Source organism: Ranitomeya imitator, chromosome 3 (assembly GCF_032444005.1).
Source record: "Ranitomeya imitator isolate aRanImi1 chromosome 3, aRanImi1.pri, whole genome shotgun sequence".
In the NCBI taxonomy this organism is placed as follows: domain Eukaryota; kingdom Metazoa; phylum Chordata; class Amphibia; order Anura; family Dendrobatidae; genus Ranitomeya; species Ranitomeya imitator.
The window spans coordinates 131,798,209-131,811,536 of record NC_091284.1 but is presented as its reverse complement, the minus strand read 5'-3'; the positions used below and the strand labels follow the sequence as shown (position 1 = coordinate 131,811,536).

The 13,328-nt window shown below is 46.1% G+C and overlaps 1 protein-coding gene across 1 annotated transcript in view; it reads left to right on the top strand.

The window, feature by feature from the left end:
- Positions 1-3,591, top strand: part of APOO (apolipoprotein O) — a 103,214-nt gene extending 99,623 nt beyond the window's left edge. Inside the window, exon 9 of the mRNA XM_069761461.1 lies at positions 3,390-3,591. The gene's annotated coding sequence lies outside the window, so the exon portion shown is untranslated. The remainder of the gene's footprint in view (positions 1-3,389) is intronic.
- Positions 3,592-13,328: the final 9,737 nt, after the last annotated feature.

Sequence of the window (13,328 nt, the reverse complement as noted above, 5' to 3'; positions counted from 1 at the left end):
TAGACCAGAGGTCCCCAACTCCAGTCCTCAAGGCCCACCAACAGGTCATGTTTTCAGGATTTCCTTTGCATTGCACAGGTGATGCAATTATTACCTGGGCAAGACTAAGGAAATCCTGAAAACCTGACCTGTTGGTGGGCCTTGAGGACTGGAGTTGGGGACCTCTGCTCTAGACAGTGCACTAGGCAAAAAGCTGGAAAACTGAAATGTTTCCTGCTGCCTGTGCCACCAGTGTTGTAGCAGTCCAAGGCAAAGTCAGCTTGTCATGTGCACCTTTATAATATGTGCTTTTGTCACGTTGTTTGCCTCATTCAGCATTTAGGTTAGAATTCCTTTCATTCTGCGGTCTTAAATAATAATAATTGTTATAATTTACTTTGCAGGGATAGTTTAAGGTTTCCAATTTTCTTTATAAATTAAAATATAAAATGAGGATTACCTCTTTTCAAGATTTAATCAACATTTACTTTTGTTTGGCAATACATGGGTGCTCCAGAGTCTAGACAAAGATTGTCTAGACTCTGGAGCACCCATGTATTGCCAAACAAAATTAAATGTTGATTAGAGCAAGAAATGGGTCAGTCTATTCTTGTGACCAGTATAAACATACAGTTGTACTGAGGTTCTATCCGTTGTAGCACAGCTAGGAAGGACAGCTCTGCAGTGTTTGATTAGAAGCACCTGCAGTGTGCCTCTAAGAAGCAGGAAGTAGATTCCTGGAGTGGCAGCCTCCTGACGGAGTGTCAGTCAGCTGTATGAAGAAGAGTTGAATGCACAGGCAGTGTGAGTGAAAAGCCAAGATGAGAGAGTGAAGAAGGGTCTCTCTTTGAATGAAGTGACTGAGGAGTCAGTCTGTCTGCTGGATGTAGCGGAGGTCAGAATCCCTCTTAGAATAGGCGGCATAGGCCGTGTGCAGAGAACAACAACTACTAACAGTGGTTGCTGTGGACAGTAGCTGTTTTGTTTGACCGAGCTGGGGCTAGCTTAGCCGCATGTGAGTAGCCAGGGTCTGTTCTGTTTCGTTAGTGCCTGGACAAGGCTGAGGGATTTATGTTTGAGTTTATTTTAGTGCTGTGCAACTGGTGAAAAGCAATAAACACTGCACTTGTTTGGACCAACACTGCATTGCCTGTTTGAACGCTACATAAAGCCTAATGCCTAAATGAGAGTGTGAAACCCCTACACCGTTTATAGACCCTCCTTCTTGTGCCCTTCAATAGTAGTTCCTGAAATATTAGCTGCAAAAGTAATCTAATGTATGAAGCTGAATGTATGTGTGTGTGTGTGTGTGTGTGTGTATGTGTGTATGTATGTATGTGTGTATGTCCGGGATTGGCAACTGCACCATCGCAGCTACAGCCACAAAATTTTGCACAGTCACACGTCTGGACCCCGAGAGCGTCATAGGCTGTGTTGTGAGGCGAAATTATAACCCTGCGCTTTCCAATTCACAAAATAATTTTGCCCCAACCAAATAATGGGGAAAAAGTGAAAGGAAAAGTGTTGGAGGCAAATTGACAGTTGCCAGATGTGAACGACTATAGAGCGACTATATACATTTGTACCTACCCATTCTTATTTTCTCACGGCTCTGACCTTTATTGGGGTGATTATAGATATTTATTTATTGATTTATTTACTTATTATTGTCTCTTTAGGTTCATTGGGAACCATGCATCATTATTTGTCCTGCCTTCAAGGCCTATATTATGTGAACACCTGGTTTTATGACTAATCTGATAAATGAATATCATATTTACGTTTTTCCATAGTGTTGATTTTGAGAGTTCAGATACACATATGGATTACCAGTGCATATCTACCTCTTGTACATTGAAAAACCATCTAAGAAGATTCAAAATGTTGAGATTATTAATTTCAGGTTACCTGAAGCCACCACTAGAGGGAGCTAAGGCGGTTATTGTATTCTGTTATAGATTGAGCTCCATTTAGTGATCTAGTGCAGAGGTCCCCAACCTTTTTTGCACCAGGGACCGGCTTTAAGCAAGACCAGTTTTCCATGGCCCGGTGGGGGTGGGGCAGGGGTGGTGCTCTGGTCATATGGGGGTGGGGTTATGGAGGGGTGGAGCTTAGTGCATACTTATCATGTAATTATGACATTTATAATGAGAATGTGATTCACACATTCACACACACACATTCTCACACACACATTCTCACACACACATTCACACACACACATTCACACACACACACATTCACACACACACACATTCACACACACATTCTCACACACACACACATTCTCTCACACACACACATTCTCTCTCACACACACACACACACACACATTCTCACACACACATTCACACACACACTCTCACACACACACATTCACATTCTCACACACACACACACACATTCACACACACACACATTCACACACACATTCACACACACACATTCTCACACACACACATTCTCGCACACACATTCTCACACACACACATTCACACACCCCTCTCACCTCTCCTCGCACTCTACCACAGCATCTCATTGCCTTCCTCTGACACAGCCGGCCGCTGAATGATGACGTCATCCAGCGGCGCGTCTGTGTGAGAGGAAGCAGGAAGACAGATCGCTGGGCAGCGGAGCTGCGGGGATTTCTCCCTGCCCGTCGCAGCCACCCTGCAGGGGCTCCCCTCCACCTCTGCACACATTGGGAGCCGGCGCTCTGCAGCTTCTCGGTGCCGGCTGTCAGCTTGACAGTCGGCACAGAGAACAGCTGACTCCCTGACCGGGGGCGGCAGAATGCAGCCGCCGGGGGAGACACTGCGGACCGCCGAATGAGGCGGCCCGACTGCGCCCCTCCCTGCCGGCTGCGCCCGGGGCAAATGCCCCGGCTGCCCCCCCCCCCCCCTAGATTCGCCACTGGGCGTGTCAGTGAGGAGAGCCTGCCGCCCCACCCCATCAGGAACACACCATACTGCGCAGGAGGGCTGCGTCACTAAGACCCGCCTGACGCCCCGCCCCGTCCTGCATAATGTTCTCTGCTGGGAGCTGCGAGCTGTCACAGAGCGTGCTCTGACCAGGCGCAGGGCCGCGAAGCTAGCAGTCAGCGGCGCCGCGGACCGGCTGAAAAACCTCAACGGCCCGGTCCTGATCCGCGGACCGGCGGTTGGGGACCTCTGATCTAGTGATCTCTAGTGGCTGCTGCAGGCATCCATAATTACGGGTATATAGTTGAACTTTGTGACTTTGCATAGGATTATGAGTCCTGTATTAGACCAGTAAAAGATATATTTTAACCCTTATCTGCAAAGAACATTGAGTTTAAAAATCATTTGGCACTAAAAAGAGAAATGTACAAAAAGTGTTTGCCTATTTTATTTTCCATATAATTTGTTCTCCTGTTGCTTCTCTTACAGATTTCCCAAATGATTTGCACTTTTTTTGTGGAACAGCTTCTAGTGCAGCTCAGGAAATCCACCATTGCACTGAGGCATCCGAGGATCTACAGTATGTAAAGCGAGGCAGCCGTCAACATGAAGCAATTGCTGTCCAAAGGCAAAATCTGTTATTTATGTACCATATGTACACCAGCTAATAAACATGCTTGATTTGAAAATATATTTTTTTTAAAGAGTTAATTATTTATTAGAATCAGCATGTTTTTTTTTATTACGTAGTGTATAAGGATACATTTGATCACATCGGGTGAACTGGTAAATAGTCTTGTAAAAAGTAGAGAGGACAGGCAAAGATTAGTTGAGGAAATTGTACTTTAGTCATAATGATAACATTATATATTTTAATATCTTTCCCTAGCCCTTTGTAACAGTGTTTAACCCCTTCATGACCCAGCCTATTTTGACCTTAAAGACCTTGCCGTTTTTTGTAATTCTGACCAGTGTCCCTTTATGAGGTAATAACTCAGGAACGCTTCAACGAATCTTAGCGGTTCTGAGACTGTTTTTTCGTGACATATTAAGCTTCATGTTAGTGGTAAATTTAGGTTGATAATTTTTGCGTTTATTTGTGAAAAAAAAGGAAATTTTGGCTAAAATTTTGACAATTTTGCAATTTTCAAATTTTTATTCTGTTAAACAAGAGAGTTATGTGACATAAAATAGTTAATAAATAACATTACCCACATGTCTACTTTACATCAGCACAATTTTGGAATTAAATTTTTTTTTTTTGCTAGGAAGTTATAAGGGTTAAAATTTGACCAGCGATTTCTCATTTTTACAGCAAAATTTACAAAACCATTTTTTTAGGGACCACCTCACATTTGAAGTCAGTTTGAGGGGTCTATATGGCTGAAAATACCCAAAATTGACACCATTCTAAAAACTGCACCCCTCAAGGTGCTAAAAACCACATTCAAGAAGTTTGTTAACCCTTCAGGTGCTTCACAGCAGCAGAAGCAACATGGAAGGAAAAAATGAACATTTAACTTTTTAGTCCTAAAAAATGATGTTTTAGCAACAATTTTTTTTATTTTCCCAAGGGTAAAAAGAGAAACTGGACACCAAAAGTTATTGTACAATTTGTCTTGAGTACACCGATACCCCATATGTGGGGGGGAACCACTGTTTGAGAGCACAATAGGGCTCGGAAGGAAAGGAGCGCCATTTGACTTTTTCAATGAAAAATTGTCTCCAATCTTTAGCGGACACCATGTCGCGTTTGGAGAGCCCCTGTGTGCCTAAACATTGGAGCTCCCCCACAAGTGAGCCCATTTTGGAAACTAGACCCCTCAAGGAGCTTATCTAGATGCATAGTGAGCACGTTAAACCCCCAGGTGCTTCACAAATTGATCCGTAAAAATGAAAAAGTACTTTTTTTTTCACAAAAAAATTCTTTTAGCCTCAATTTTTTCATTTTCACATGGGTAACAGGATAAAATGGATCCTAAAATGTGTTGGGCAATTTCTCCTGAGTACACCGATACCTCATATATGGTCACAAACCACTGTTTGTGCACACGGCAAGGCTCGGAAGCGAAGAAGCGCCATTTGACTTTTGAATGAAAAATTAGCTCCAATCGTTAGCGTACACCATGTCGCGTTTGGAGAGCCCCTGTGTGCCTAAACATTGGAGCTCCCCCACGTGACCCCATTTTAGAAACTAGACCCCCCCAAGGAACTTATCTAGATGCATAGTGAGCACTTTGAAACCCCAGGTGCTTCGCAAATTGATCCGTAAAAATGAAAAAGTACTTTTTTTTTCACAAAAAATTTCTTTTAGCTTCAATTTGTTCATTTCCACATGGGCAACAGGATAAAATGGATCCTAAAATTATTGGGCAATTTCTCCTGAGTACACTGATACCTCACATGTGGGGGTAAACCACTGTTTGGGCACACGGCAGGGCTCGGAATGGAAGGAGCGCCTTTTGACTTTTTGAATGAAAAATTTGCTCCAATCGTTAGCTGACACCATGTCGCGATTGGAGAGCCCCTGTGTGCCTAAACATTGGAGCTTCCCCACATGTGACCCCATTTTGGAAACTAGACCTCCTAAGGAACTAATCTAGATGTGCGGTGACCACTTTAAACCCTCAAGTGCTTCACAGAAGTTTATAACGCAGAGCCGTGAAAATAAAAAATCATGTTTCTTTCCTCAAAAATTATTTTGTAGCCCACAATTTATTTTCACAAGAGTAACAGGAGAAATTGGACCCGAAAAGTTGTTGTCCTGAGTACGGTGATACCCCATATGTGGGGGGAACCATTGTTTGGGCACACGTCGGGGCTCAGAAGGGAAGTAGTGACTTTTGAAATGCAGACTTTGATGGAATGGTCTGCGGGCGTCACGTTGCGTTTGCAGAGCCCCTGATGTGCCTAAACAGTAGAAACCCCCCACAAGTGACCCCACTTTGGAAGCTAGACCCCCCAAGGAACTTATCTAGATAGGTGGTGAGCACTTTGAACCCCCAAGTGCCTCACAGAAGTTTACAACGCAGAGCCGTGAAAATAAAAAATCATGTTTCTTTCCTCAAAAATGATGTTTTAGCAAGCAATTTTTTATTTTCACAAGGGTAACAGGAGAAATTGGACCCCAACAGTTGTTGCCGAGTTTGTCCTGAGTACACTGATACCCCATATGTGGGTGTAAACCACTGTTTGGGCGCACGTCGGGGCTCAGAAGGGAGGGAGCACCATTTGACTTTTTGAATGCAAGATTGACTGGAATCAATGGTGGCGCCATGTTGCGTGTGGAGATCCCTGATGTGCCGTAACAGTGGAAACCCCTCAATTCTACCTCCAACACTAACCCCCCCACACCCCTAACCCTAATCCCAACTCTAGCCATAACCCTAATCACAACCCTAACCCCAACACACCCCTAACCACAACCCTAACCCGAACACACCCCTAACCCTAATCCCAACACTAATCCTAATCCCAACCCTAACCACAACACACCCCTAACCATAACCCGAACCACAGCCTAATCTTAACCCTATTTCCAACCCTAGCCCTAATTCCAACCCTAACCCTAAGGCTATGTGCCCACGTTGCGGATTCGTGTGAGATTTTTCCGCACCATTTTTGAAAAATCCGCAGGTAAAAGGCACTGCATTTTACCTGTGGATTTACCGCGGATTTCCAGTGTTTTTTGTGCGGATTTCACCTGCGGATTCCTATTGAGGAACAGGTGTAAAACGCTGCGGAATCCACACAAAGAATTGACATGCTGCGGAAAATACAACGCAGCGTTTCCGCGCTGTATTTTCCGCACCATGGGCACAGCGGATTTGGTTTTCCATAGGTACTGTAAACCTGATGGAAAACTGCTACGAATCCGCAGCAGCCAATCCGCTGCGGATCCGCAGCCAAATCCGCTGTAGATCCGCAGCCAAATCCGCACCGTGTGCACATAGCCTAATTCTAACCCTAACCCTAGTTCTAACCCTAATTCTAGCCGTAACCCTAACCCTAAGGCCAGGTTCACACTGCGCTAGCAGCAGCCCGTTCAGCACATACGCTAACGGGCTGCTGCTAGCGCAAGTGCCGACGTTTGCATCGCGCTAGTGCAGATAGAGCATCTGCTAGCTCTATCTGCGCTAGCAGTGACGGACCCGGAAACGTTGCAGCCCGCGTCTCCGGGTCCGTCACTCAATGACGGCACATCCCTAGCGCACGCCCATTGTGGGCGTGCGCTAGTGATGCGTCCGACATTGCTGTCAATGGCGGCCGTAACGGACTACGTTACACCTCGTTTATGCCGCGGTGTAACGTAGTCCGTCTAACGGACTGCTTAGACGCAGTGTGAACTAACCCTAACCCTAGTGGGGCAAATAAAAAAAATAAAAAAATTTCTTTATTTTATTATTGTCCCTATCCATGGGGGTGATAATGGGTAGGGGGTTTATTTATTGTTTTTTTTATTTTGATCGCTGTGATAGGTTCTATCTCAGCGATCAAAATGTACCAGTAACGAATCTGCCGGCCATTTTGGAAGATGGCGGCGCCCATCAAACACACGGACGGACACCGGGAGGGACCCAGATCGGTAAGTATGAGTAGGGGGTCTGATCGGACAGTGGGGGGAGCGGACAGGAGACCAGAGGGGAGCGGGGGACACTATTTGACCGGACGGGGGACCAGAGGGGAGGTGATCGGTGGCGGTGGGGGGGCAGATCGTGATCTCCAGCCATGGCTGATGCTATTGCAGCATCAGCCATGGCTGGATTGTAATATTTCACCAATTTTCATTGGTGAAATATTACTATCGCTCTGATTGAAAGTGAAAGTGAAACATCACTTTCAACAGCCAATCAGAGCGATCGTAGCCACGGGGGGGTGAAGCCACCCCTCCCTGGGCTAAAGTACAACTCCTCCTGTCCCTGCAGGCCGGGTGAAATTACAGTTAACCCTTTCACCCGGCCTGCAGGAGCCCAATCCGGCCATGACGCATATGCTGCGTCACAGGTCGGAATGGCACAGGTTTTCATGACGCATACGGTGCGTCAAAGGTCGGGAAAGGGTTAATACCTATGCTTAGAGATGTTTAGTGTGATCAGCAGTGTAATAGGGATAGGATGACATATTTCGCTAAGCCGTAGTTATGGGTGAGCAGCACGGACTGAAGTCATGATGTAGCAGAGCTAGACAAGCTGGACGCCAAGTGGTGTAGAGAAGACCAGTAAAGCTGGATATGCAGAGCGACACCTGGATAAGCGGAGCTGGAAATGCTGGATGGCCTGAGGATCAATGGGGAAGGATATGTGGACAAACCCATTGGAGTTACTGAGTTGAGTGTGACAGCACCTTGAAGAACTAGAGATGAGTAAACAGGCAGGTACCATGATATAGCAGGTCCAAGTGAAGACAGCACCCAGGATCAGCTGTGCTGGATCTACAGTTGGGCTCCATGTATTGCTATGCGGCCGCACGCTCGGCTCCGGAGTGCCGGTGCCAGAGCTTGGTTTTAACCTGCGAGACTCGTCCGTATCTCACTGTAGTGATTGTACTGTAGTCAATCACTGCATGAAAATGAATGGAAACCTCCAAGGTCCTGTGCTCATCTCAGATGGGTGATTATTACAGAGAAGTTTTGGACTTTTCTTTACTGTTGATTTTAATTTTTGTGTTGGGGACATGATTTTGCATTTACCAATATAATATTATATAAGTATTTCAGGTTCTGCATCTTGGCCGCCCCTGTACTGCTGCCTTTCCCCCGGACTAATCATCTCTCCTGTTCTCCACATAGGACTAAGCAGAGGCCCGCCTGAGCAGATCTGTACCGTGTACTTATAAATCATCTATGGCCACATCACAATCTGTAATTTGTGTGCATCTGGTAGTGCTGCACTAGTGACCGCGCTCATCTTGCTATGTATTCTTTGTGGGAAAGTAGCGCAGAGTTGGACTTTTTGATAGATGTAGTTATAATCTGGGTTGTGGAGCGATTAATATACTACTGAGGTGTGTAATTATAATTCTGGGGGAGGGTAAAATGATTGCTGCAGATTCACATGTCCCAATCACAGGAGGCGATTATTATGCTACAGGGGGCAGCTCATTATAATCCAAGGGGGGTGGAATGGCTGATTCCTGCAGGGCAATATTATAATCTGGGTGGGGCTAATTATTCTTCTATGGGGTGTGATCACTACAAGGGGGTATCTATATATATAATTGCCTAAGGGTTTTTCCGTCTGTCTGTCTGTCTGTCCTGGAAAGCCCGCGTCTCTGATTGGTCGAGGCCGCCAGGTTGCCTCGACCAATCAGCGACGGGCACAGTCTGCCGCAAATTCGCCTCGACCAATCAGCGACGGGCACAGTATCGACGTAGATGTCATAATGGTTGCCATGGCGACAATGATGTCATAAAGGTTGCCTCGACCAATCAGCGACGGGCACAGTCTGCCGCGAATTCTAGAATCATCATTGTCCATATACTACGGGGACATGCATATTCTAGAATACCCGATGTGATACACACACACATATATATACACACACACACACACACACATCTATATATATAATTGTCTAAGGGTTTTTCTGTCTGTCTGTCCTGGAAATCCCACGTCTCTGATTGGTCGAGGCCACCAGGCCTCGACCAATCAGCGACAGGCACAGCATGGCGACGATGATGTCATAAAGGTTGCCTCGACCAATCAGCGACAGGCACAGTCTGCCGCGAATTCGCCTCGACCAATCAGCGACGGGCACAGTATCAACGTACATGTCATAATGGTTGCCATTGCGACGATGATGTCATAAAGGTTGCCTCGACCAATCAGCGACGGGCACAGTCTGCCGCAAATTCTGGAATCATCATTGTCCATATATTACGGGGACATGCATATTCTAGAATACCCGATGCGTTAGAATCGGGCCACAATCTAGTAAGATTATAATCATGGGAGTGGAAATTATTTATTATACTATACCCAAGTCTAAAGATGGGCTGCTCCAATTGTGGGCCTAGAATTTGCCAGGAGGAAACCCTCCCGTGCTCTATGACCCTTCCTTGATAATTATTTGTAGTTGTATACATTTTTTATTATGTGAAAAGGAGGAATCTTTGAGGTTATTGTACAGTTGTAAAGATTAATCATTAAAATAAACAGTGTTTGGTTATAACTAGACGTACTGTAACATCAGACTTGGTCAAACTTCATTTGGCAACATATGTGATCTCTCTTCTCAGATCTCCGAGGGCTTATGCCTGTATAGTTATGCTTTGAGGCCATGTAGAGCCATAGGGCCTTTATATGAGGTTATAAAGATCGGTCGGTGCTGCCATATATACAAAGTCTGATGATCTTTCCACAATTTTTGCCAGTCTCAAGCTGTAACACATATTGTAATCAGTAAGTACTAACAACCATATAAAGGAACATAGTTGTGGAATTTTACCTTCATTGCTGTAGATAAGCTGTGACTTACGTCAATAGACCCTGCTGTGATTAGAATGCTTTTTTTCTGAAAAATCCATCCCACTGCTCCTCACAACTTCATCAGTCACTTTCCTACATGCTGCATAAAACCCAACTGTATCACGCATAAGCCAGCTTTTTAATTGAGTTGTCTTGGCTGTGTTGTCAACTTCTGTACAATAAGACATACTTACACTGACGAGCAAAAGGGTAGCGATGTTTTGAACTTTTGACTTTCAGGCTCCATATCTCACCATCCACTACTGCTTCGAATCGGAGACTACCATCATTTTATAGACCATCATCTGGGCTATCTCATACTCAAATTTGACATTTGACTGTATTTAGCATACGATTAGTTATGCAGATTCTTGTCATGTTACTGTTTTGCACTTGTAAATTTTAATTTATTATTTTGTGAGTATTTTGTAAATCCACCTTTGGGTTTTCAACACTGCCTGAATGTTTATGGGCATGCTCTCGATCAGATTCAAGCATGTTTTGACTGAAATCTGATCCCAGTTCTCTTCTACACGATCTCAAAGTTGGTGCATACTGGTTGACTAACTTGGGTATGTACACAGCTTTTTCTTCAACTTTACCCACAAGTGTTCGATTCGACTGAGGTCTAGAGACTGTGGGGGCCAATCCAGCACCTCAACTTTATTATCATTGAACCATTTATTTGCCAATCTGAACGTATGCTTCATGTTGTTGTCCTGTTGGAACAGTACGTCTTCCTTTTCATACCCGTAGTACTCGAGTATACAAAGTAACTCGTCTTTTAGGATACTTGCTTACAGCTCAGCATTGAGACCACAATACAGGGGCTGACATACCGCCAATACAGCTGCACCAGGGCCCGGAGGTGGAGGGTGGCCCTTGCAGGGCGGCTAATACTGTGGGCAGTCTGGCCTGTTTCATGGAGCCCGAGGCTCTGGGGGGCCAATGGCCAGATTGCCCTTATCAAACACAGCAGGCATGGAGCGATCCCTGCTGTTCCGCTGCCTACATGATAAAATGGGAGCGGAGCTGCAGGGATTCATCCTCTGCTTCCTGCCTGGTGCTTTCTCGCTGACACAGGCACGCATGGCTTGATGACTTCAGCAAGCAGCAGCGTGTGCCTCTGTCAGAGAGAAAGTTGCCAGCGACGACTATGCTGCAGGGGAACACTAGAAGAGGTGAGTGGTGTTGTTGTGTTTGTTTTTTAACCAATACACTGGGGAGAACAGTGATGAGGATGGGGGAGAGGAGGTAGAAAGGTGCACAGGACACTATGTAATGAATTGGGAGGTTGCGGAGGAGGCATTCAGTACCTGTTAGTGTCTTCTTCCACCCTCAAATTTATTATGATGCTATCAAGGACTTATAATGAAAGATGAGGGGACACAGGGCAGGGACTAAGGCTATGTGCATACCTTCAAGCTTTGCAGGAGAAAATTCTGCTGCATATCCTAATGTGTCTGCAGGAAGAAAGTTGCATAAAATACATTTATTTTGTCAACATTTTTGCCACGCTTTTGTTACGTATTTTCCTCCACTCATTAGTATGGGTGAAATACGCTGCAGGAATTGCCATTTGCACTATGCAAATCTGCAACGAAAAAATATGCAACGTGTGCAGGAGACTTCGGGGATCTCATTCACTTTACTTGTGCTGTAAAACCTTGCATATAGTCCGTGTGCACATAGCCTTACAGGTAATTGGGGAGAGTAAGATACTGAATAGTTTATATTATTGGGAGTGAGAGATTATAGTTAATGGGGGACACAGTGTTGCTTATCATTTTCTTTTCTGATTGGTGCGTGGCTAATAGTACATTATTGGTGAGGTACATATCTGTAGTCAAGGGCGCAGAGCGAGGGTAACACATGTATGTATGCAATGTATGTGACCCCAGGCAGTGTGTCCAGCAATCTACCCCAGGCAGTGTGTCCAGCAATCTGCCCCAGTGTCTGACTCCAGCATATTGCCCCCAGTGTGTTCAGCAATCTGCCCCAGTGTGTCCAGCATTGCCCCCAGTGTGTCCAGCAATCTGCCCCCAGTGTGTCCAGAATTGCCCCCAGACAGTGTGTCCAGCAATCTGCCCCAGTGTCTGACTCCAGCATATTGCCCCCAGTTTGTCCTGCAATCTGCCCCAGTGTGTCGTCCAGCATTGCCCCCAGTGTGTCCAGCATATTACCCCAGTGTGTCCAGCATTTTACCCCCAGTGTGTTCAACAATCTGCCCCAGTATGTCCAGCATTGCCGCCAGACAGTGTGTCCAGCATTGCCCCCAATGTGTCCAGCAATCTGCCCCAGTGTGTCCAGCATTGCCCCCAGTGTATCCAGCAATCAGCCCCGTTGTGTCCAGCATTGCCCCAGTGTGTCCAGCAATCTGCCCCAGTGTGTCCAGCATTGCCCCAGTGTGTCCAGCAATCTGCCCCAGTGTGTCCAGCATTGCCCCCAATGTGTCCAGCAATCTGCCCCAGTGTGTCCAGCATTGCCCCCAGTGTATCCAGCAATCAGCCCCGTTGTGTCCAGCATTGCCCCAGTGTGTCCAGCAATCTGCCCCAGTGTGTCCAGCATTGCCCCAGTGTGTCCAGCAATCTGCCCCAGTGTGTCCAGCATTGCCCCCAATGTGTCCAGCAATCTGCCCCAGTGTGTCCAGCATTGCCCCCAGACAGTGTGTCCAGCAATCAGCCCCGGTGTGTCCAGCATTGCCCCAGTGTGTCCAGCATATTACCCCCAGTGTGTCCAGCAATCTGCCCCAGTATGTCCAGCATATTACCCCAGTGTCCAGCATATTACCCCTGTGTCCAGCATATTACCCACAGTGTGTCCAGCAATCTGCCTCAGTGTGTCCAGCAATCTGCCCCAGTGTGTCCAGCAATCTGCCCCAGTGTGTCCAGCATTGCCCCCAGTGTGTCCAGCGTATTACCCCCAGTGTGTCCAGCGTATTACCCCCAGTGTGTCCAGCAAT